This window comes from Sus scrofa, chromosome 8, assembly GCF_054392235.1.
Source record: "Sus scrofa isolate SSC_HxYL_T2T_F1_AM1 chromosome 8, Sscrofa_HxYL_maternal_Yorkshire_Landrace_v2.0, whole genome shotgun sequence".
NCBI lineage: Eukaryota > Metazoa > Chordata > Mammalia > Artiodactyla > Suidae > Sus > Sus scrofa.
In genome coordinates, this window is record NC_139390.1 from 35,753,908 (window position 1) to 35,778,710 (window position 24,803).

Below are 24,803 nucleotides of genomic sequence, written 5' to 3' on the forward strand. Positions count from 1 at the left end.
AAATGTTTCCTTTCAGGAATTAAGCCAAAATCAGCCTTTTTTTAAATCACCAAAACACAGATATACAAAATATTAAAAAGCCAAATTTAAAGAGTCTGGTGCCATCCAGATGTATTTGATGATGGTAAGAAAATCATAGTAAGAACTATTTGAAAATCTCTGAATGCTAGCCAGTTCGCTTGGCTCATGCCCAAACTGTGGGCCTCAAAATAATTCCAATTCCCAACTCAGCTGGGGCACTGTGTTTTCCTGTGTAAGACATTTACACAATTATAAATTGAGCTAACTATAGTAACATTTCAATTAGTGTACATATAAACATTATCACAAGCTGTCTTCTCTTTAAAAAGGACTTTTTCACACAGTGGATGGTTTTACAATGAGCATAGCACATGGTTTATATTACCTGTACTTTAAAAGCAAACTTACGAGGCTTAGTGGAATGAAGGACTCATGGAAAGACCATTATTGACAAGGGAAAATAAGTTATTAACCTGAAACATCTCTCTAAAGGCAACCCTCAGTGTATTCACTGAGTGTACAAAAAACAATGAAATGATTAAATCAGAAATAGTGTTCCTTCCCATCCTTTTATGAGCTGATTGACGTACACCTAATTCCTGACTGACCATTTTTTCCTCTGTTATTCAAGAAAGCACTTTGTGTCTACGTTTCTATGTTGTTATTGTGGAAAAGAATGTCACACATACTCCAATAATTTTATCTATGTATTTTTGTTAGGGTTTTTTTTTTAATTTTGAGAGATATCATATGCACAGAATAGTCAGTAAAATCTAAATGAGCAGGTTAATGCATAAGAACACAGTCATTTACTACCATCCAGTCCACAAATTAGAAACTTTCCAATAATCCTTATACTGTTTATATATATAGGTATCTATGTATATACATATATATATATATATATACACACACATTATTGGATTTTATTTCCTAATGTTTTGTTCAGGATTTTTTTTTTTGCATCTATATTCACAGGAGATATTCCTTTGTAGTTTTTTTGTAATATTGTTGTCTGTTTTTGGTATTAGGGTAATGCTAGACTAATAGAAAGAGTTAGGAAGTATTCCCTTTGCTTTTATCTTCTGAAAGAGGTGGAGAATTGGCATAATTTCTTCCTTAAATATTTGGTAGAATTCACTCTCTGGGCCTGATGATTTCCATTTTGGAGGGTTATTAAATTTTGATGCAATTTTCTAAATAAAGGCCTATTCAGATTATCTATCTCCTCTTTTGCGAGTCTTAGGTTGGTCTCTCAAGGAATTGGTATATTTCACCTAAGTTATCAAACTTGGGGACATGGAGTTGTTCATAGTATTTCTACGTTATTCTTTTAATAGGATGCATAATGATGTACCACCTTTCATTTCTGATACTAGTAATTTCTTTCTCTTTTTTTTTTTTTTTTTTTTTTGCTAGAGGCTCTTCAACTTTATCAGTCTTTTCAATGAATCAGCTTTTGGTTTCTTTTTTTTTTTTTCTATAGATTTCCTGTTTTTAATTGATTTCTGCCCTAATTCTTATTCTTTCTTTTCTTTTTTTCCTTTCGATCTAAATTTCTCTTCTTTATCTAGTTTCCTAATACAAAAGCTTAGATTCTTCTTTTTATTTTTTTTTCTGTAGATCACATCTGCCCACCACTCTTAAAAGTAATCATGTTTGACACTTAGATTACGTTTTTTTACTTTGTTTTAGATCATTGTCTGTGTGTGTATGCTCTAACAATATCTAGTTGTCTGTCTCTGAAGTATATACAAAGGGAATTACCCTGTACACATTTATGTCTCTCTTTTTCTTAACTCTGTGTTGTATATACCAGAGCTATCTGTGCTATTATGTGACTGTTCATTCAGTTTCTCTTCTTAACAATGGTAGTGATGATGATACCACTGTCATATTAACTGCAGATGTTATTATTAAATATAATATCAAATTGAGTTTATTAAAGATAGAACTCAAATATGAATCTCTGTAATCTGGCTCCAAATCCTGAATTTACAATCATTCTGATATACACCATCTCAGTAGCATATTTAATAGTATAAAGTAGCAGGTTGGCCCATTCTGTTCTTGGTAGAGGTAAATTGTTTCCTGTTTTTTCTATAACAAATAATGTTATTTTTATATATTCTTTTTTTTTTTTTTTTTTTTGTCTTTTTAGAGTTACACTCGTGGCATATGGATTTCCCAGGCTAAGGGTCAAATAGGAGCTGTAACTGCCCGCCTACACCAGGGCCACAGCAAAGTGGGTTCCAAGCTGCGTCTGAAAACTACACCACAGCTCAGTGCTATACCGGATCCTTAACCCACTGAGCAAGGCCAGGGATTGAACCTGCATCCTCATGGATACTAGTCAGACTTGTTTCCACTGAGCCACGATGGAAACTCCCATATTGTATATATTCTTGTACAAATATCCTAGTGCAGATGTATGAGAACCTAAGGTATAAATCTGTGACTGAAATTGATGGGTTGTGGTGTATATAAGAATGCAGATTTATTGGATAATTTCAAACACTTTCCAAAGTGACAATAACAGTTTATAGACTCATAACAGCATGTGAGTTTTTCCCTTGATCCACATTCTAGTAAAATTAGAATTTGAAATCTGTTCTTATTTGATATATGTGGAATAGATTTACATTGTGACTTTAATTTGAATTTTTAGTAACTTGTTGACATCTTTTCATTTGTTGGTTGCATAATTGGATTTCCTTTTTGGTGAAATGGGCATTTAAGTCTTCTTATTTTTAAATGAGTTCCCTCTTCTTTTTCTAATTGAATTTTGGAGTTTTCAACATATTTTGTTAGTTAGGAGTGTTGTGAACATATGTTCACATGGTGTTGTTTACACTGTCTTTATAAAAGAATGATTGGAATGCTATTGAATGCAGTAATCCTTTATTGCATAATTAGTAATTAATTGTGTTTAGTTTTAAGAAATTATTCCTTACCCTTAAGTAATGAAAATATTTTTTATCTTCTAAAATGTCCATAATTTTTTCTTCATTGGTAGAGCTCTGAAGCACAAGGAATTGATTTCTTTTTTTTAATGTATAGTGTTAGATAGGGATACAATGTAATGATTTTCATACATGGATATCCAATATTTGAAGGAACGTTTTATTGAATAGTCCTCTTTTTGTCAGTGGTTTCTAGTGCCACCTCTGTGATATATCGGGTGACCATCCGTGCGTGGAACTATTTCTATTTATATGTTATTATGTTTATCAGCACCTTATTCTTCTCTAAGGGTTTCTGGGCTGAACTTAGGTATCTTAACCTCCAAGTGGAGTTTTAGCTCAACTTTTCTAGTTTTTCAAATTTATGCTTTAAAGTAAATATTTCACAACATAGGTGCCATTAACTATTATTAGGAGCTAAATCATGGCATATAATTATGCAAAAGGCAAGCCTCAGTATATGTCTTGGGCTATTCAGGCTGCTTCAACAAAATACCATAGATTGAGTGGCTTATGAACAACAGAAATCTATTTTTCACAGTTCTGGAGGCTGTAGGGTCTTAAGATCAATGTTTCAGCATATTTGGTGTCCAATGAGCACTTGCTCCTTACTTCATAGATTGCTGTCTTTTCACTGTACTCACATGGAAGAAGGGACACAGGAACTCTATGGACATTCTTTTATAAGGGCACCAATCCCATTCAGAAGAATGCCACCCTCACGACCCAATCACTTCTCAAAGGTTCTACCTGCAAATATTACTATACTGGGAATTAGGATTTTAACATAAAAATTTGAGGGGGGGCAAACTATAGTATTCCACACCTGGTACCCCAAATCTGTGTCCTTCTTACATGAAAAATACATTTATTCCATCTCAATAGAAAAGTTTTAACTCATTCCATTATCAGCTTTAAAGTCCAAGTCAAAAAGTCTCCTCTAAATATCATCTAAATCAGATTTGAGTGAGAATCAAGATATAATTTATCATGAAGCAAATTGCTTTCCAGTAGTGAACTTGTGAACCCAAACAAGTTATGCTCTTCTGAAATATAGTGGTGTGACAAGCATCAGATAGACATTTCCATTATAAATGAGAGAAATAGGAAAGGAAAAAGGAGTGAAAGTTCTCTTTTAATCCAAAACCTCATGGGATCAAAAATGTTCACTAAAGCTTGAGGCTCAGGAACATCCCCTTTTGGCCTGATGCTCTACTCTCTAGGCTCCATGGGGCAGAAGTATCATCTTCTGGACAAATTAAGGTGGCCGTCCTGATCACGAAACTTGCTGCCCCCATAGCTTTGGGTGACTCCCTCTCCGTAGTACCTTTGTTCCTAGGCCATGCCCCCCTGATTATTCTTTGAAGTTATCCCATCTGGAAGCAGCTCTGTGTCTTGTTTGCACACCTGTGACTCCAGGCAGCTCTGTCCTTGAAACCAAGATGGAGACAGCCAGGCCCACAGGGCTCATGTATCTGCTTAGTGGAGAAATGGCAACACACTGAAGCTACCCAAGTCTTCTGTTTCCACCCTTCAGAGGAGTGGCCACTGTGGCCTATATCACATCAAGGCCTATAGGAACCTCACCTGGAGTGGCCAAAGAATGTAGAACCAGAGTGCAGGGAGCTTGTGATAGAGGGCAGTGCCAAGCCATGCTCACTGAGGTCCCACAGGCACTGACAGCTTCTCCTTTGAAATCACTCTGCTTTCTGGCTGCTGGCTTATACTCTGGGTCTGTGATGGGAGTGTCAGCTTTCCTAATCTCTGAATTATCTTCAGGGCCATTCTTCCACATTTTAAGGATTTGCTCCTTGACTTCGGTTGAGATAGCTGATCCATAGTAATCTCATTATCAAAGGATCTTTGGCCATACCCTTAGTATCTCATTTTTTGCAATAGAGATAAGCTGAGAATTTTCTAAGTCTTTTAATTCTGCTTCTCTTTTGATGAATGATTTCATCAAGTTGTTGATCTCTTCTCAGATTTCACTACAGGGAGTCAAGCAGCCAAGCCATATTGTCAACACTGCTTAGAAATAGCTTCAGCCAGATACTCAGTTTCATTACTAACAAGTTCTATCATCCATAAAAGACAAACACAGTTCAGTCAAGTTCTTTGCCACTTGCAGCTAGGATCACATTTCCTTTAGTTTTTGATAACATGTTCCTCATTTTTATATGAGATCTCATTAGAATGGCTTTTACCATCCCCATTCTGCAGAAAGATGGTACCAGAATCCGGGTTCTTGTTCACTGCGGTTGAAGAATGAACTCCATGAACTCTGCGAACACACAGTCAAGGGGTCGAATTAGAGCTGCAACTGCCGGCCTACACCACAGCCACAGTAACACCAGATCCAAGCCACAACTGCAACCTGTGTCACAGCTTATGGCAGCACTAGATCCTTAACTGACTAGATCCTTAACCCACTGAGTGAGGCCAGGGATCAAACCGCACATCCTCATGGATACTAGGGAGCTTCGTAACCCACTGAGCCCCAACGGGAAGTCCTGGACTAGCAGCTTTTGCAAAAAATCATTAAGTACTATTTCATGTGACCATTGACTAACACCAAACTATTGGACATATTGTCTTATTTTAAAGTATTAGGAGTGACCACAAAGGCTTTGAAAATTCCCCTCAACTTGACAAAACAAAAAGAAGCTTGTCTCCCTTTTCTTAGAGCATTTACTCTAGAAAACCTTTAAGCACAAATTCTTTCTCTGGTCTTTTGAGATGTAAATGTTTTCCCAATATCTTGCCAGTTTTATAACCCAGATATATATTTCTGAATGGTTTAGATTATCTTTTCCAATAATCATCAAGGAAGATAGTGCCCCTCTCTTTCTGTCTTTGAAGAAGAGTAGGAACCAAACTTTGCTAAGTGCCAGTTGGCAAGAACCTCCCTCCCACCCCCGCAGCATCCTTTAGTGCTTTTCCACTAGCTCAGACAAACACTTAAAAACCCATTCACCTCCCTTCTCCCCACTTCCCATAAAATAGAATTTAATCTCTCTTTCCTATTGTGATAGTCTTGAATTCAGTCTTCCTTGTCTGTTTAACCTGTCTGGTTCAATTTCTCTTTGACCAGAGGATATTTAATTAATAAGAACCTAATTTTGTCAGAAGCAAGACATTGTAAATGACTTTGGGAATATATATTTATTTGCTTTAACTTAGAGAAGCAAATTCCTAGGGCAAATACCTTTTAAGAAGTTGAATATAGTTAAAGTTTAAGGAAATTGAATAATGAATTGCTCTAGACTATGACTTAACGTGTTGTAATGAAATTTGTAAGACACTGCAGATATTATTAACTCAGCTCTGAAAATAAGTGCTCTCTAGAATTGGAAGGCTTTTGATAGCCTTTTGATAGGTCTAGTCTACAATATCATGGAGTTTTAAAATGTGCAGTTTCATCAAGGTCTCAATATGTTATTTTTGTTTGTAAGGAAGCTGAAACCGAGTGTTTTTAACTATGGAGAAAATCAGTCATCTGCTTATCTAAGAATCTTAGCTCAGGAAAGAACTTAGGCAGAAATAATGAATTTTTTCAATTATATTATTTTCTCATTCATAAACATTTTCTACAGATGTAGTGGACACTACAGAAATCTTTGAAATTGTTAAGATATGAGCATTAAAGATTTGTTCTTCTTTGGCTAGACCTATTTTTAAATATTTTTTTGTTTTGGAGTTCCCATCATGGCGCAGTGGTTAACAAATCCGACTAGGAACCATGAGGTTGCGGGTTCGATCCCTGCCCTTGCTCAGTGGGTTAACGATCCAGCGTTGCCGTGAGCTGTGATGTAGGTTGCAGACGCGGCTCGGATCCCGCGTTGCTGTGGCTCTGGCGTAGGCGGGAGGCTACAGCTCCGATTAGACCCCTAGCCTGGCAACCTCCATATGCCACGGGAGTGGCCCAAAGAAATAGCAAAAAGACAAAAAAAAAAAAAAAAATTTTTTTTTGTTTTTCTTCATAAAGGTACACTTGGTGGTGTGCTATATATGTAACAGTTGGCTTTCAAGGAGAGAAAAAGGCCCTAATTTGTGGTATTTGCCAATATTCATGGTGCAAACATTCAAGCTTCCGAAAAGATTTCACTGAGTAAGGGGTTGGGAAGAGACAGGCAAAACCAACTCTTCCAAACTGCTATGAGCTAGTTTCAGCATACTGCTAATTACAGATATAATTTCACATTAATGAATTATGTACTTGCTTATCAAATAATTCTGGTTATCCCTCCTTTGGGACACCAGGTTGAATTGAGCTTTCTTGTGCTCTTGTGATTGAATGTGCCCTTGTGCTTCCTTCTGGTCAGTGAGTGATAGCAGAGGTGTTACATATCACTTTCAGTCCAGATTATTAAAGTGTCTTTGCAAGACCCTCCAAAACTCTCTTACCCTCTGCTAAGGTCATGAGCATCTTCCAGATAGTGAGTTGTCATCACCTTCAGTTTTAGAGTAACGATGAAAACCGCAAAAGCAAAAATGGTCTATTCTTAGACACCTAATATGAATGAGAATTAAATCTTTGTTGTATTGAACCACAGAGATGTTAGTTTTTTTATTGCCACATAAGCTAACCTATTCTGCCGGAAAAACCTTCTTGTCAGTGACTTAGAAAATGTCTTTGTATTCATGCACTTTAAAATACAAAATGAGCTTATGTCAGACATTTTAGTTTGTTAAAAAAATACATTTGCAGATACCGATTGGACACAGTCACCCTGCTCTGTTCGCCTCAGCCATTTCCTTTCCAGTAGGTATTTTCCTCTTGTCTTTTTGCTAAAAATATCAACCTGAAGTAAAAGTTATTATTCCAGTATTCAGAGAGAGGTAGTATTTGTATTTACTCAAACATCATTTTATGTAAGTACTCATTTATAATTGGTGGATACTATGATGTGAAAAAATTAGTCATTTTTCTAGGGACGCCTTTTAGTGTATAAAGAGAGCAAGCCATGAAATTCTTTGAGAAGCCTCACATTAATGATCATCTGTACCTCTTGCTAATGTATGCTCCTGTGCTTCTATAGCTATATAGTCGTGGGAAAAGTTTCAGATATATGGTTAAGAAACACAACTAGATTATAAATAAGAAGATATAGTAAGACCCTGTTTTTATATGTTCCCCAATAGTGAGAGTCAAATGATTTAATTAAATAGCTGATAACAGAATTTTCTACTAGTCAAGAACATTGAGAAGGATGTCCTCATAAAATGAATGCTGACAGACGAAAGAAACCTAAAGGACCTAAAATTGATAAAGAATAAATGAGAAGAGCCAACCTCTGTACAAAGTAAATTCTACCTTGAATAGAAGAGGAATTTTATAAAGTTAGACAAATATTTAGGAACATAGGAACCTGGCACTGTCACTTAGACTAGGGGAGGGGGAGACTGCCTGGGGAGGGGCCAGTGAAAGAACCCCAGGTGTGAATACCCAAAATGAAAATTAGAACACTTAAATAGCTTTTATTACATGCTGGGCACTGTTCTTTTTCTCCCAAAGAACTTTAATAAAAACAAGTACATGATATTGAAATTAATCAATTTTCATTGCTGAGATACAAAATGCCTTTGGCTGCATGTTCTACAACTCCTCTGCACCATGCACAGATTCTTTGAGGGAGTTTACTAAGCTCAAGTTGTTTTACTGAGTAACTTTTTATATGGAAAGGCCTGACTTTCAAATCTGAGTTGATAGATTGCAGAACAGAAATTAAATTCCAGAATAAAAATCCTACATGGCATTTGGAAACAGGACCCAGAGGCAAAGGTGACCGACCATGGGAATTATAGCAGCACTTCAGAGAAATTCACAGACATCAACAGTCAAAAGCTGGCTTACCTAAATCTCAAGGCTCTCATAGAAAAACCCATCTCAGTGTAATAGTCAATTTTTTTTTTTTTTTTGGTCTTTTTGCCTTTTCTAGGGCTACTCCCTTGGCATATGGAGGTTCCCAGGCTAGGGGTCGAATCAGAGCTGTAGCTGCCAGCCTACGCCAGAGCCACAGCCACGTGGGATCCAAACCGCGTCTGTGACCCACACCACAGCTCACGGCAACGCCAGATACTTAACCACTGAGCAAGGCCAGGGACTGAACCCACAACCTCATGATTCCTAGTTGGATTTGTTAACCACTGAGCCACAATGGGAACTCCTGTAATAGTAAATGTTAACTATAGTAATAACAGTTCACGGTGGTAAAAATGAGAATAGTTTGTATTTTGTTTATTTTTTTATTTTCAGATGATAAACATGGATAACTTGATAGTTTTTTTATTATTTAGCTTCTTTATAAGTTAATGCAAATGATTATAGAATCACATTAGCAGTAACAGTTAGGAATGAAGCATAATAGCTTTGTGCTGCTAAAATTTTTATATAAACCTTTTGTTAGTTTGGCAATATTTTTCCCCCTTTTAGTTGAACATGACACTAATACTGATAAGTCTCCCATTACTATAGAAATGTATTTTGTTCTAAAATAAGTTTGCCTTATTTTGACAAACAGTTTTTAAAATTGTTCAAGCTTAGGGGAGATATTTGTGTGCTCAAATTATAGTGCCTTGGAAACCAGTAGGTAATAATCATGCATTAGTAGAAAAGTGAGATGAATGCAGAATTTGTTTAGAAAAGGATTCTAAATTTATAGATAAATGTGGTAAAGTGGAGACAACAGATTTGTTTGGAGTTTCTGACTGTGTCATTGTTCATCTTCAAGTTTGATGCACTATACATCCTCATTATAAAAATACTGTTGCCTATGTTTCCTTACAATATATGTTATTCTTTGAGAATGTATTTGAAAATGAGATTTCAATTCTCTGGAGAAAATATGTATGGCAAAAACTACTATTCCTTGGTTAATTTCATTTTGTTTTAATAATTTCGTATGCACCATAGATTTAGTAGAGCACATTTAATACATTTTTTAAAAAAGTATATCCACTCCTGATAGATTGATGGTGTCAAAAATTCGCTTTTTCTCCATCTGACCTAATGAGAATTCACTAATGAACTCAGATAAAGGATGTGTATGCGTGCACATGTGTGTGTGTTTGTGTGTGCGCATATGTGCATGTATGTGTTATTGGCGATTTTTTCTTGGAAATTGCATGTAAGTTTCCATATTTTGCCTTGATTTGAACCTAACCTAGTTATAGCCAAAGCACTTTGAGAATGGTTATCCTTTTTTCTCAATGAGAGGAAATGGCTTTACTAGAAGATCTTAGCACAAAAAGAAACAAAATCGTACGAGATAAACACTGTGCTTTGGGAGTAAGTGTCTAAGAAAAAAAATGAAAAAAAAAATCAGAATTAGACCACTGTTGCCCAATTTCAATGTGATAATGAGATGCATGGCTCAATGGGTATATACATTCACCAACATCACATGTTTATATGGATTATGCCCTACTTTATTACTTTGAGGACAAATTGGCATTTTAAACCAAAGACTATTTAACTCAATATTCCCTCCAGAGCAGTGGACGAGAAATGAATGAATGGTAAGATGGGTGAGAATTTTTCTTTGAACACTTTCTTTTTAGTTCCCTGGAGTTAATAATCAAAACTAAGGTCAACCTGGGGCTGGACCTGTGCCCACTCAGGGGAAATAAATAACGATTTACCAGAGTCCTTTCCCACCACTGTGGGGCAATTCTCTCTGTATCTACCACAGCTTCTTATTTATCTTTTAGAACCCCTGTAGGACTTCTCAACTGCTGCCTATAAATAGCTGAAGTGAATCATACACAGTTTTACCCTGAATTTTGTTTCTTACCTCACATAAAAGCAGCTATGTTATTTAATAACTTGCCAGTAGTGACTATGTAATGCAAATAATAGCATAATAATATTCTAAATAATATGATACGTTATAAAATAATTCTCTAACTTGAGGAATAAGAACTCTGCCATCATTAAACTTACAGAGATAATCAAAGTATAAAATAATCCCTCTCCTTGAAAATTGAAGTCCAAAAAAGTCAGTGTTTATAATTTTTCAATTTCTTCATCTGCTCAAGTCCAGTGATATCGTCTTATTCAGAAGCCATTTATTTATTTTATTGCTTATGTGTATGTATGTGTGTGTGTGTGTGTGTGTATATATATATATATATATATATATATATATATATCTGTAGAAGCAGTTGTACCTTCATCCCACTCTAGTGAATTACCTCTAACATTAACCATCAATGTTATGGTTGGCACATAATGAATCTATTGTCATTGCCACATTCAAAACTTGGACTTCCTGATTGGTATAATGTCTCTCAGATGCTGAAGATCCTGAAGATTTCTTGGCTAATGGTCCTAAAAATATCTCAGGCTATGGTCCATATTTTGGAAGTTAAGCACTACCTGCTCAAAAGCTCTTTATTCCAGGTTCTAATCAATTGAGAGAATGCATTTTTTAAAACATGCCAACTGATACCACAAAAAAAAATGACAAAGTAGGAAGCTCTAAAGGTTGGTCCTCTCACTGAAGTGACCAATTAGCTGGAAAGAGCAATGAAAATCAACTGCTTTGGAACCATGCAACCTCGTCGGAGAGTTTTAACAATCAGGGTAATGCTTTATGAAGGCAGAGACTGATGTTCTTTGATAAGAGAGTGGTTTGCATGAACCAGTTACTATAACTCATTCCTCATCTTACTATACCAATAGGAGCCAACATTCCTGGAACAGGTAGCCAGTATGGACCTTACCCTCCAAGAATTTGGGATTGCACATTTTGATTAGCCTGGAGAATAATAAGCCTTGAGGATGCCAAGAAAAGGAAGCGTCATGCATTGCTGATGAAAGTAGTACAGCCACTGTGGAAAACAATTTGGCCATTTCCCAGAAACTTAAAGATTTACATTAGATAACAGTTTCTCTCTTAGTTAACTATATACCCAAATGATTAAAAACAAGGACTCAGCCACTTGTACATCAGTGTTCTTAGCACCATTTTTTTAAATAGCCAAAAGGTGTAAAAAACCCAAATGTCTAACAATACATCATGGATTGAAAAAAGTAATATATATATACAGGGGGATATTATTCAGCCATATAAAGGAATGAAGCTCTGATACATGTTATAACATGAATGAAACCTGGAAATACAAAAAGTGAAATAAGTCAGACACAAAAATAAAAATATCGTATGATTTTATTTACACTAGGTATTTAGATAAATTCATAGAGATAGAAAATCAAACAGAGGTTACCAGAGGTGGGGGATGGGAAGAAATTGTGAGGTATTACTTAATGGATATATAATTTATGTTTGGGATGATGAAAAAGTTCTGGGATGTGTGTAGTGATTTATACAACATTGTCATACTTAACGTAGAATTGTATACTTTTTCTTCCCTTTTATTTAAGTATTTTAATAGTCTCATTTTAATACTAGAAAAGTAATAAATGATCCCAATTTCACCATCAAGAAAAGAGGCGGAAAGAAAAGAAAAAAGTCCAGAGTTATGCAACCAGCTATGCTAATGAAGCTGTGTTAGGTAATACATCAGTCTAGGTTGAATGAAGACATAGAAGCCACACAGTGAGTGAAATAGGGAACATTTGATATAAGGAAACTCTATTTGGTACCTTAGAGCTGAGGGAGAATACCCATAGAAGGAACAACTTAAAAATGAATCTCCCTACCCCTGAAGGCTAGTATCTAGATTTTATTGGAGAAGGTGTAGTTCCACCTACTGAATTATCAGAAATATTCACTGATTTGCCTAGGCCAAATCTAGTCTGAGGTCACTGGACAAGAAGTAAACAGCCCGCCAGAGAGCAGCAGGAGTAACTGATGGTGCAGTTAGCAAGAAGCGGTCGTGGTTTGGAGGGAACCCTCTGGATTGCAGGCACACAGTTTAGGGACATGCAGAAGGAATCAGGGTGCCAATGTGGGTAGAAGATCTTTGGGACACTGATTTCTGAATCAAGAGAACCACATGAAGGTGATATCTAGACCACACTGGGCTGCAGTGTCACCAAGAGAGCATGCTTTTGGCCACAGGCTTGTGCAGAACTCCCCTTGATGTCTTTACCTCCGTACCATTGACTCACTAAGCAAGAGCTGGAAACCAAGTCAAGGCCTTTCTTTTGCAGTGTCCCTCTAGTGCCCTCTACTGAGAAAGCTTTGTATTATGTTCACTGTAAAGGAGAGATGCTTAAAGGAACTCTATATCATCAGAAAGCCTATGTATAAATGTATACATATATGTATATTTTATATATATAATAGTCATATCACATGTGTTACATATTATATCCCTATGTATTTGGAACTGAGGTGCAATAAATTGATAACCGACATAATGTTCAGCTTAAACACTGGAATTGGATAGCGTGGTTTCAAAAACAGGGAAATAAGATGATCACTCCTTTATGGCAGGGAATTTAAATGAGTGTTGAGTGTTGGGACTGGGTTAACGCTGTCAATGGATGACGCCTGTCAAGGAAAACAAGTCCTAACAGATGTTAGACTCTCACTGAAGTTTTAATTAGTCTCTCCTCCTTTCAAGGGAAAGAATAGAGAACACCCTTGAAAAATAGACTGGGATTGATCTATTTCCTTCTGCTCCATGAAAATGTTGAAAAAGGGTAATATTTTCTCCCACTGACTTCAGCTATCTTTGAACTTCACATGAATAATAAAATTCATGTGAAAAACTTTTTAATCCTCAACTTGAGTATAATTTTACAAACTCAAGGCTGTTTCTAAGGTTTAGAATTCACATTACCATTCATATGATTAATAATCTTGACTAATACACCATATACAAGCAGCAGTTAACTCTTTTTTTTTTTTTTTGATACTCTCAGGGAAATCAGATTCTTAATTATGATTCTATGTGAAACAGAGGCTATAGTTTGTGATTTTTCATTGTTACAAAGGTTAGAATGAGGATTTCATACATCAGGAGCCTTCTCTGTGTCCTTGACATAGAGCTAGAAGGAGCAATGTTATGAAATAGGCAAATTATAAGATTGGAAGATAATGTGTATTCGTTGCCTAAATTTTAAAGGATAAAAATAATATAAACAATTTACTCTTTTTAAAGTTTTTTTGAAGTATAACTTACATTCAGTGTGTATAAAATTGTTATCTTTAATTTATCAAGCTACGTAACCAAAACATTATTTAGTTTTAGAACAGTTCCTTGAAATGTTCACTTGTGTTTATTTTCTGTTAGTATCCACTCCCATCCTCAGCTCCAAGCAACTCCTGATCTCCTACAAGTTTGCCTGTCTAGGAAATTCCACATAAATGTGATAAGTCTTTTATGTGTGGGTTTTTTTTTTCATTTAGCATAAGGTTTTTGAGGTTTATCCATGTTAGACCATGTATCTATAGTTCGTTCATTTTTATTGCTGATCATGTGCTTTTGCATTAGATAGGCAACATTTGCAGTTGATAGCCACAGTTCACTCTTCTGAATTATCCTGCTGTGCACATTCACATACAAGGCTTTGTATGGATGTATAGTCATTGCTTCTGGATAGAAATCTAGGGATGAAAGTGCAGACTTACTGAATTTCCAAAAAAATCCGCTTTTTTTTTTTTTTTTTTTTTTTTTTTTTTTGCCACGTCCATGGCATGCAGAAGTTCCAGGGCCAGGGATCAAACCTGTGACACAGCAGTGACCAGCACCACAGCAGTGACCACACCACATCCTTAACCCATTGCATCACTCCCCCATACAGTCTTCTAAAGAATTGTCTAGTAGTTTTCAAAGTGGCTAAAACTTTTACATTCCCGCCAACAGTGTTTAAGGATTCCATTTGTTCCACAAACTCCCAAACCAGCTTATTGCCATTGTTTTTAAATATAGCCATTCTTCTTATTGTGTAGCAGTATCTCAGTATGTGTGTGTGTTGGGGGGAGGTTAAAAATAGTTTTGTGGACATAAAATTTATACTTATAAATACATTTTCATATATTAACAAAGTTGTGCAACCATCACCACTATCAAATTTTGGAATGTTTTTATTACCATCCAAAATACCCTGTACCCATAGCAGTCACTCTCTTCTCTCCCTTTCTACCCAGACACACCTGGAAACTACTAATCTACTTCCTCTATGGACTGCCTATTCTAAACATTTAGTATAAATGGTATCATATAACATATGCCTTATAAGACTGGCCTCTACTACTTAAGTGGAATGTTTTCAGGGTTTATCCATATTGTGACATTTATTGATTTTTATTGATGAATAATATTCCATTGTGTAAGTACATCAAATTTATTCATTCATCAGGTGATCTGTATCTGGGGTGTTTCTAACTTTGGCTTCTATGAATAATGCTGCCATGAACATTAATTAATTAAGTTTCCATGTGAACGTATGCCTTCATTTTTGGGGGGTTATAAACCTAGAAGTGAAATTATTAGGTTATATGGTACTCTATGTGTAACATTTTGAGGAACTGCCTCACTGTTTTCCAGAGTAGGTGCACTGTTACACAGTCTCACCAGCAATTTAGGAGATTCTAAACTCTGAATTTTCACCAGCACTTGTTATTTTCCGTCTCTTTGATTTTAGCAATTCTAGTATATGTAAAGTGGTGTTTTACTGTGGTTGTCATTGTGTTTCCCTGAGAGCTAATAATGTTGAGCATTTTTACAAGTAATTATTTGATTCCTCTTTGGAGAATTGTCTTTTCAAATTATTTTTCCGTTTTTAATTAGGTTGTCTTTTTATTACAGAGTTGTAAAGAGTTCTTTATATTTTCTATATATAGTTTCTTATCAGATAAATGATTTATAAAAGTGTTGTCTTGTATGTGTTGTTTTTCACTTTCTTGAGAGTATCCTTTGAAGCATAAAAACTTTTAATGTTAATGATGTCCAGTTTAGCTATTTCTGTTGGTTTCTCATGCTTTTGGTTCTGTATCTAGGAAGACTTGGCCTAAGTGTGTCAAAAGTTTAGTCCTATGATTTCTTTTAATAGTTTTTTGTTTTAGTTCTTACAAATTATGTCTCTGTTCCGTTTTGAGTCAATCTGTGTTTTTGTATGAGGAAAGCATCCAAATTATTATTTTTTTCTTCATTTTATAGTCGCACCTGTGGCATATGGAAGTTCCTGGGCTAGGGGCCCAATTGGAGCTGCAGCTGAGGCCTACTCCAAAGCCATGGCAACACTGGATCTGAGCTGCATCTGTGACCTATGCAGCAGCTTGTGGCAATGCCCAGTCCTTTACCACTGAGGAAGGCCGAAGATCAGACCCCTATCCTCAAGGTCACTATGATATGTTCTTAACCCTCTTAAGCCACAGCTGGAACTCCCCAAATTAATTTTTGCATGCATTTTTGGTTATCAGATATGCAGTTACTGCAGCAACATTTGTTTAAATGACTATTTTACCACACTGAATTGTCTTCACAATTTTTGTTAAAACTCGGTTGACCATAAATATGAGAATTTATTTTCAGTTCTATTGCATTGATGTATAGCCAGAGAAATGGTTTTAATTGCTTTCAGGAGATCAGGAAATATTTTTGTACCACAATTTTTTCCATGATAGTATTTTTGTGTGTGTGTGGTAAATAGATATTTTTTAGTGTATCATTATAATTCCATTGCTGTTTGGCTATTTTGTTATTTTTTAATGATTGGCAATTAATATATTAACTTAAAACAATATACTTTGATAATAGAAACTTAATTTTGATAGTATAAAAAGAAATGTGTCCAATATAGTTTTATCGTCCCTCATCCTTTGTCCTGTCATTGTCATACAAATTACATATTAATAAATTATAGTCACATCAGTGCATTTTTATAACTCTTACTTTATGCAGTTGCCTTTGAAGTCAAATATGCAAAGAAATTAATTATAAACTATGTGGATTCATATTTCTGACTAGTGTCTTTCATTTTAGTTTGGACAATTTCTATAGAACTTCTTATAGAGCAGCTCAAGACAAGAAAACTACTGTTCTTCATGGAAGTTTGAGAGTTTTTCATGGATAAACTCTTTTGAATTTGTTATTTGTCTCTGCTTGATTTTCAGAGCTCTGAAATGTCTATTCTTGGCAGTTCTGTTGAGTAATTTAGTTGTTTTCAGTAGTTAAGATATGTAAATCTCTTCACTCTACTCTAGCCACCATATGTTCATCTTAACCATAATTATAAATTCTAATATAAATTAAAATGAATAGAAGTTATGTATTCTATCTCTGGCTTGTAACTATTTTTCCCTAGACTGCTTCATTGTTGTTGGATTTCTAGAAAACAGATGATACAATGAATAGGAAGTTTTGTAAAATTTCATTTGCATTTTATTCATAAAGTAGCTTAACTAAAGATAATATAAAGAGCACTTCATACATGAATGTAGAAAATTGGCCTGAATCACTATGAGGAATAAATGATTTGCTTTTGAGTAAAGGAAGAAAAACATATAAATATGTATTTATATGTTTTATATATGTGTGTATGTGTGTGAAATTCACACTTTTAATGTATACAAAATAAAAGAAGAAAATGTAAGTTCAAATTTGGACATTTCTCGGTATAAAATTCATTATCATGAAATGCAAAATCCAAGTAATAATATTCATAAATTAGTTACGCCAATTATGTAGTACATAACGAGGCTTCATTTTGATCATTCTTTAAGGTTATCTTAAATACCACCTTCTAGCATAAGTTCTTTCCTGAACTCAGGCTGTTAGGTGCCACTATTCTGTATACCATATTTCTCTGAATATATTTCTACCTTTATTACACTGCAGGGTAATGTAATAGTGTTCAGTTTTAAGCTGTCAGTTTTTTGCAGGACTATGCCATACAAAACTGATTGCCTAGAGTCTGGCAAAGTACTTGACATATATTAAATAATCAATAAAATCAAGATGAATCATTGAATTGTCTGGACTCAGCTTTTTCTAGAGTGTGTTTTATCAAATGTCAGAGTGACAGAATACTCCAAGGAGAGAAGCAAAAGGGCTATATAGTACAATATGTTTGGGATAATCTTAATGAACCAATAATAAAAGTGCTTAGGAAATGTGAAGTAACAAAACTTTTATCCAAATCCTAACACAATGTTTCACAAAGGTTTCAAGCCCATTTTATTCTTAAACGCCCAATAAATTTTGAGCAACTATGATTTGATGGGAAATGCTACCCTAAAAAAATCATTAGGCTCAGACTCTAAGTATTTGCTAAGCTTCTACTTATTTTTTTCTTTTTTTTCTTTTTATTACAGAATAAAATACATACATTTACACACAATTACATTCACACAGATTATTATAACATGGATCTTAAGAAACAGATTAAGTGACTCCCACTGGAGAAGTGGAATGGAAAATATGCTGAGACAAATAGGAAATTTATTCTATACTTTATCCCAATTTTATGGCTTTCATCTTTACTACTTAGTTTTATCTATTACATTTCAATTTTTCTTTAAAAATTAGCATTATATTAAATTGTTATATTATGCAACTAAAATTTATAAAGAAGAAAGCCTTATATACCATCAAATATTTTATATAGCATAGTAAAAAGAATAACAACTGGTAAGCATAACAAAAATAATACACCCTCTGAAGATAAGTAAAATATAAAATGCGTAAGTTGGTTAAAAAACAGTGTAACTATATAAATATGTCCTCACAATTTGTTCCATCTCATTGATTCTTCAATAAAGGCATTACACCATTCTAGGTGATGTGATAAGACATTATAGACTACATTTTACCATGGAGAGAAATGGTTATTAATAATACAATTGTAGAACTGTATTATTTAATTGTACAGTGGCATTATTTAATTATAATTATCATAAGTTCTTTGATGGAGAGGAAATCAGAATCAGATCTAAGAAGACTTCAGCATTCCAAGAATGATGTCAAATGACCCCCTTCATGGTGGATTATGCACTTATTTACTATGAGATATATTTCTTCTCCAGAGATTCCTTGTTTGTGTATCAATTGTAGATTTTTGGTTTGCAGTTATTCTGAAGTTTTGATGTAAGAGTCTATATGTATATGAGATTGTTTTAAGTTGTTGTTCTCTTAATTGCAAGTTCATCTCCGGTGTCCTGCATTTGTACCCACCTCTTCTCATGATTTCTGATTTTGATGGTATAATTGTGCATGGATGATTTCATATCTTTACTGTATATATACCTTTACTGGTGAGCCTTGTCATTTGTGAAATTTTTGTTTCCTGTTGCTGATCTTTTCTTTCCTGCCTAGAGAAGTTCCTTTAGTATTTGTTTTAAGGCTGGTTTAGTGTTGCTGAATTCTCTCAACTTTTGCTTATCTGTGAAGGTTTTGATTTCTCCTTCAAATCTGAATGAGAGCCTTGCTGGGTAGAGTATTCTTGTTTGGAGGTTTTTTCCTTTCATCATGTTAAGTATATCATGCCACTCCCTTCTGGACTGCAGAGTTTCTGCTGAAAAATCTGCTGATAACCTTATTGGGGTTCCCTTGTATGTTGCTTGTTTCTTTTCTCTAGCTGCTTTCAAGATTTTCTCTTTGTCTTTAATTTTGGTCAGTTTGATTAGTATGTGTCTTGGTGTGTTCCTCCTTGGGTTTATTTTATATGGTACTCGTTGTGCCTCCTGGATTTGAGTGAGTGGTTCCTTCCCCATGTTAGGGAAATTTTCAGCTATTATCTCTTGGAATATTTTTTCTGTCCCCTTCTCTCTCTCTTCTCCTTCTGGCACCCCTATAATACGGATGTTGGTGCGTTTAACATTGTCCCAGAGTTCCCTGAGACTGTATTCATTTTTTTTCAATCTTTTTTCTCTTTTCTGTTCTGCATCCGTAATTTCTTCTAATCTGTCCTTCACCTCGCTTATTCGTTCTTCTGCCTCCTGTATTGTGCTGTTGGCTGCTTCTAGTGCATTTTTTATTTCCATTATTGTATTTTGCATCTCTTCTTGTTTAAGTTTTATATCTTGTATCTCTTTGCTCAGTGTTTCCTGTAAGTTATCCATCTTTGCCTCCAGTTTATTTCCAATGTCTTGCATCATCTTCAGCATCGACAGTCTAAAGTTTTTTTCCTGGAGGCTGAGAATCTCCTCATTGCTTTGCTGAATTTCTGGGGTTTTTCCTTTCTCCCTCATCTAAGTTATAGTTCTCTGTCTTTTCATTTTTATAGGTTTTTGGTGTGGTGACCATTTTATAGATAATAGAGCTGTAGCCTCTCTTACTTCTTGTGTCTGCCCCCCTTGTGGCTGAAGTAGGTGTGGGGGGCTTGCTGTAGGCTTCCTGATGGGAGAGGCTGATGCCTGCCCACTGGTAGGTGGAGCCTATTCTAATCCCTCTGGTGGGTGGGGCTTAGTCTCTGGATGGGATTAGGGGCTGCTGTGTGCCTGAGGCTCTTTAGGTAGCCTGTTTACTGAGGGGTGGGGCTGTGATCCCACCTGGGTTGTTGTTTGCCCTGGGGCTTCTCAGCACTGACTGATGGGTGGGGCCAGATTTTCCCAAAATGGCCACCTCCAGAGAAAGGCAACTGCTGAATATTCCCGAGAGCTTTGCCTACAATGTCCTTCCCTCACAGCAAGCCACATTCACCCCTGTTTTCCCATGATGTCCTCCAAGAACTGCAGTCAGGTTTGACCTAGGTTTCTGTGGAGACCTCGCTCTGTCCTGGGACCTAGTGCACGTGAAAGTCTGTGTGCGCCTTTTAAGAATGGGGTCTCTGTTTCCCCCAGTCCTGTGGAGCTCCTGCGCACAATCCCTGCTGACCTTCAATGCCAGATGCTCCAGGGGCTCTTTCGAGCTTCTACTTATTTTTTCTTTAAGTTTGAATGAGTCTGTATTCATTCTGAAATGCTGTATTCTCATCTGTAAAATGAAATTACTATTAACTCATTAAGTTCTTCTGTGAATTAAATGAAGCAATGCTGAAAATATGTTGAACCACCAGTTGTTTCAGAAACATCTATTTCCCATAATGCAGGTATGGTTTTGTATCCTTTCTACTGGCACAGCAAAAGAAAAATTTCGATACATTGCTGCATTCTAAAATATATCACTTTCTTAAAATTCAAGTGATTCTTTTAGGAACACTTTGAGGGGGGAGCTGTACAGAATAAGAAATTTGAATTATTAAAAATAACTTGTCTATAATTTCATATTTAAAAAATCGATATATCAAAAGCGTATGTTGCTTCAGTCAGTGTTGTCTGAAGTAATTCACAAGTAGACAAAGCTATTCCTTGTTTTTATATTTAAGATAGAATTTTAGAGAGACTGTCTTCTAAGAAGTGACTTACCTAAGGCACTAGGCTCCTGGTTTTAGTGTTGACAACTAAAGGCATCCTATTTTCATAAATTCTGAAACTAATTATTAACTTTCTGCTATTAATTTTAAAATAATCAAACAACATGTGCTCTTACTGTCAGTATGTAGAGAACTATTTAAAATTATTTAACAGTGATTTTATTAAGTTTGACAGATTTCCTCACACTTTTCCTAATTCATCTCTTTTCCCGGGTAGTCTGTTAAGCATGGTAGATATGACATAATAGAGAGATTTGGAGATTTAGTTAGCATCTCACAATGTTTTTTAAGATAAGATTTTGTATTATCTTTCCTTGAGAAGAGCACATCTTATAACATCACCCCGTGACATAGGTAAAATTGCCTTTGATTCGTGTGTAAGATCTTCCAACTTGCTGGAGGGGCAGACTGCCAACTTTATAGCACAGGGTTTGAAATTACAGTGGAAATTACAGTGTCTCTTTTGTTGATGGAAACAGCAGGGAGCAATGGTCAGTTCAGATGTCAAGACCCCCTGCCTATAGTGCTTTAGATTGATTTTTCAGAAAAAAAATCTTTCTTTAAAAAAAAAAAAAATGACCACCATATTCATTGTGCAGTATCTTTGCTTTTACTTCTGTCTTATTTTTTCTACTTTATATCTGCCTCCCTTTTTCTTTAACTGGAAACTCTTTAGTTTCAGTTATGTTGGGATATTAATTATGATATGGGATATTAATTAAGTGTTGTTAGTTAGCAGACCTTCCTAAAATATCATGAAAACTGCCTGCCATTAGCATTAACATAGAAATATTACCAACAGCTTTGTGTTTTCCACGAGTTTGTATTCTCCAAACTGACAGCTCTTTGTCTTGTCCTTTAATGGAAAACACATTGTATTCTGTGTAGTCTACAAACCAATATTATCCTATTTTCCAAAAGAACTATTTCAATTTTAACTAATTATATCTTACTTCAAGAAGAAATGTGTTAGAGCTTATATGGATTTTAAACTAATGTTTGGCTAAAAAATGAAAAATGAGTAAAGTATTTATGAAAAAACAAAATAGGCTTTTGTCTACTTGATTTGTCATACATAGGTTAGTAACATTCTAATAGGGATTGAAACGAAGATATTACTATTGAGCTACTCTTAAAAGAATGGAAAGGCATACAGTGGTGTAACGGAATGGATGGCACCTTGCTCTGAAGTGTGAGAGCAGTGCTATAACTTCTGCCATTTAAGCACACAGAATTCTGAGACGTTTTGGATAAAACACTCAGAAATGGATTATTTTGAAATACTCTGGTTTCTTGCATCCTAAGCCATGTTGACCCAGAATGGAAAAATTAGGAAAATATATGGTTTATCAAGGTAAAGCATACAAAATGCAAATCATAGAAAATTTACAAGTTTTGTACCCATATTTTGTACCCATATTTTCTTTCCATGAAGACAAATAAATGTATAGCAAGCTAACACTTGATTTTTATTTAGTTACCATATGAGTACTTCTAAAGAATTGCACTTCAAAACCAATGCACACATTTTATTCCTGTTCCGCATCAATATTCCGTATCAATTTTTAGTAAGGAACAATGTCATATTTTTCAATTATTCTGATAATATTGAAATAAGAACAGTTTTCAGCAAGAATGTACTGAAATAATGGCAGGAAAAAACCCAATATCTCATTTCCATTTTAAAGAATTATTTGTTAGGAAGGAAAAACAGCCTGTACCATGAATCTCTTCAATGCCAGGTGCCCATGTGATTTTCCACCAATAATTCTAGTATAAATATAACTGAAATGGCTTATCTTTAAATATGCATAAATATAGGTCATGGCATCAGATTGAATGTCATATTGTTATTTTTAAATAAAAGAAATATATGAATTCTGTAAACTTGGCACTTGACATTATAAAAATGTAATTTTTCTACTCTTTAGGAACCTTGGAATTAATGACTGTAACTCCTACACATGAAGATTAAATGCTTATTAAAGGATTTGTTAGGCATCTCCTGATGGCATTTATGGTATTTTAAATCAAATTCAAATAAAACTTCATGAAATTTCATTTAATGTGCTAGTTTGTTCTTCTTTTAAACTTTGTGGATTCTGTCTTGGTTGATTTTTTTAGTACCCATTATTTTCATTGTTTTTAATTCTGTCCTTGTGTTGTTTTTGCTGATAGGTAGTGAGTTAAAAAATAATCATAAAAGAGGAGTTCCCGTCGTGGCGCAGTGGTTAGCGAATCCGACTAGGAACCATGAGGTTGCGGGTTTGGTCCCTGCCCTTGCTCAGTGGGTTAACGATCCGGCGTTGCCGTGAGCTGTGGTGCAGGTTGCAGACGCGGCTCGGATCCTGCATTGCTGAGGCTCTGGCGTAGGCTGGTGGCTACAGCTCCGATTCGACCCCTAGACTGGGAAGCTCCATATGCCGTGGGAGCGGCCCAAGAAACAGCAAAAAGACCAAAAAAAAAAAAAATCATAAAAGAAAATGAAAGATTATTTTCATATCTTTTAGTTTGAGAGTAAAGCTAAATTGTGTGGAAAACTAGGTATTTTTTAGAATATATTTGGAGGAAGTATTTATCTTGATATGAGTTAATTTTTATATTTATCAATCACATTTATAAATATGAATGGTAAAGTGATCATGAAGAGATAAAGTTCAAACTATTTTTTAGAAATAGTAGGAATTAATATTTTTGAAGCAAATATTTTTATTGCAGTTATAGTTTTATAATTATAATGTAGAGACATAAAAAAGCATGGATAGGTGATAAAAGAAATACAATTTACTAACTATAATTACTAATTATACTTTTCTAAGGATATTACAATTTATTGCAGACTGGAAAGATTTTTAAATGAAATGATATATGTAACGTATATTTTAAGAATAGGAGACATTATAAAAATGAAAAAGAAGACAAAAATCACAGATATTTCATAAGGAGAAGTGTAACTGAGTTGGAAATTGGCAGAGTTTGTATTGATAAAGAATGATAATTTTACCAGATTTATGAAAGAAACAAATCTTCAGCTAACAGGTTTATGAATTTTGGACACTGTTAAGTGTATTAAACTTTATTTAGTAAAGGAAACAAACATTATCTGGACAGATATTTGTAGTATCTGTAATGAAGGAAGTTAGCAAAGGTTACTTGCTTTCTAAATGTAATAACCCTTTCTCTGTTTAACCACTTATTTTTACTTAGTGTTTGATCCCACTTCTTATAAGTAATGCATAACTTTTTCAACTCTTGTTTATTATAATAATGATAATGATGATGATGATATTTCTCTTTTTGCTTTCTGCAATCTTGAAGGAAAAACATCACTTAGTCTAGCCTGTCCCCAGTGATTAGATTTATAAATACTCATTGCCATATGAAAACAGATTTTCACTAGCCCTTTGGAAGAATGGATGCATGTATCAGGCCATATGTGATGGCCTGATCACAATAGGTTGAAGATAAATTGAACTCTTTACAAGTGTTGGGATTCCATTTACAGTATGATACTCATTGTTTAATATGTGATTAAGCATGTTAAGTTAACC

At 34.9% G+C, this 24,803-nt stretch overlaps 1 long non-coding RNA gene across 1 annotated transcript in view; it reads left to right on the forward strand.

The window, feature by feature from the left end:
* The window catches only part of LOC110262082 (uncharacterized), a 38,428-nt gene extending 15,117 nt beyond the window's left edge, over nt 1–23,311 (forward strand). Inside the window, exon 2 of the long non-coding RNA XR_002346625.2 lies at nt 23,184–23,311. This is a non-coding gene — a long non-coding RNA (uncharacterized LOC110262082). The remainder of the gene's footprint in view (nt 1–23,183) is intronic.
* The last annotated feature ends 1,492 nt before the right edge of the window (nt 23,312–24,803 follow it).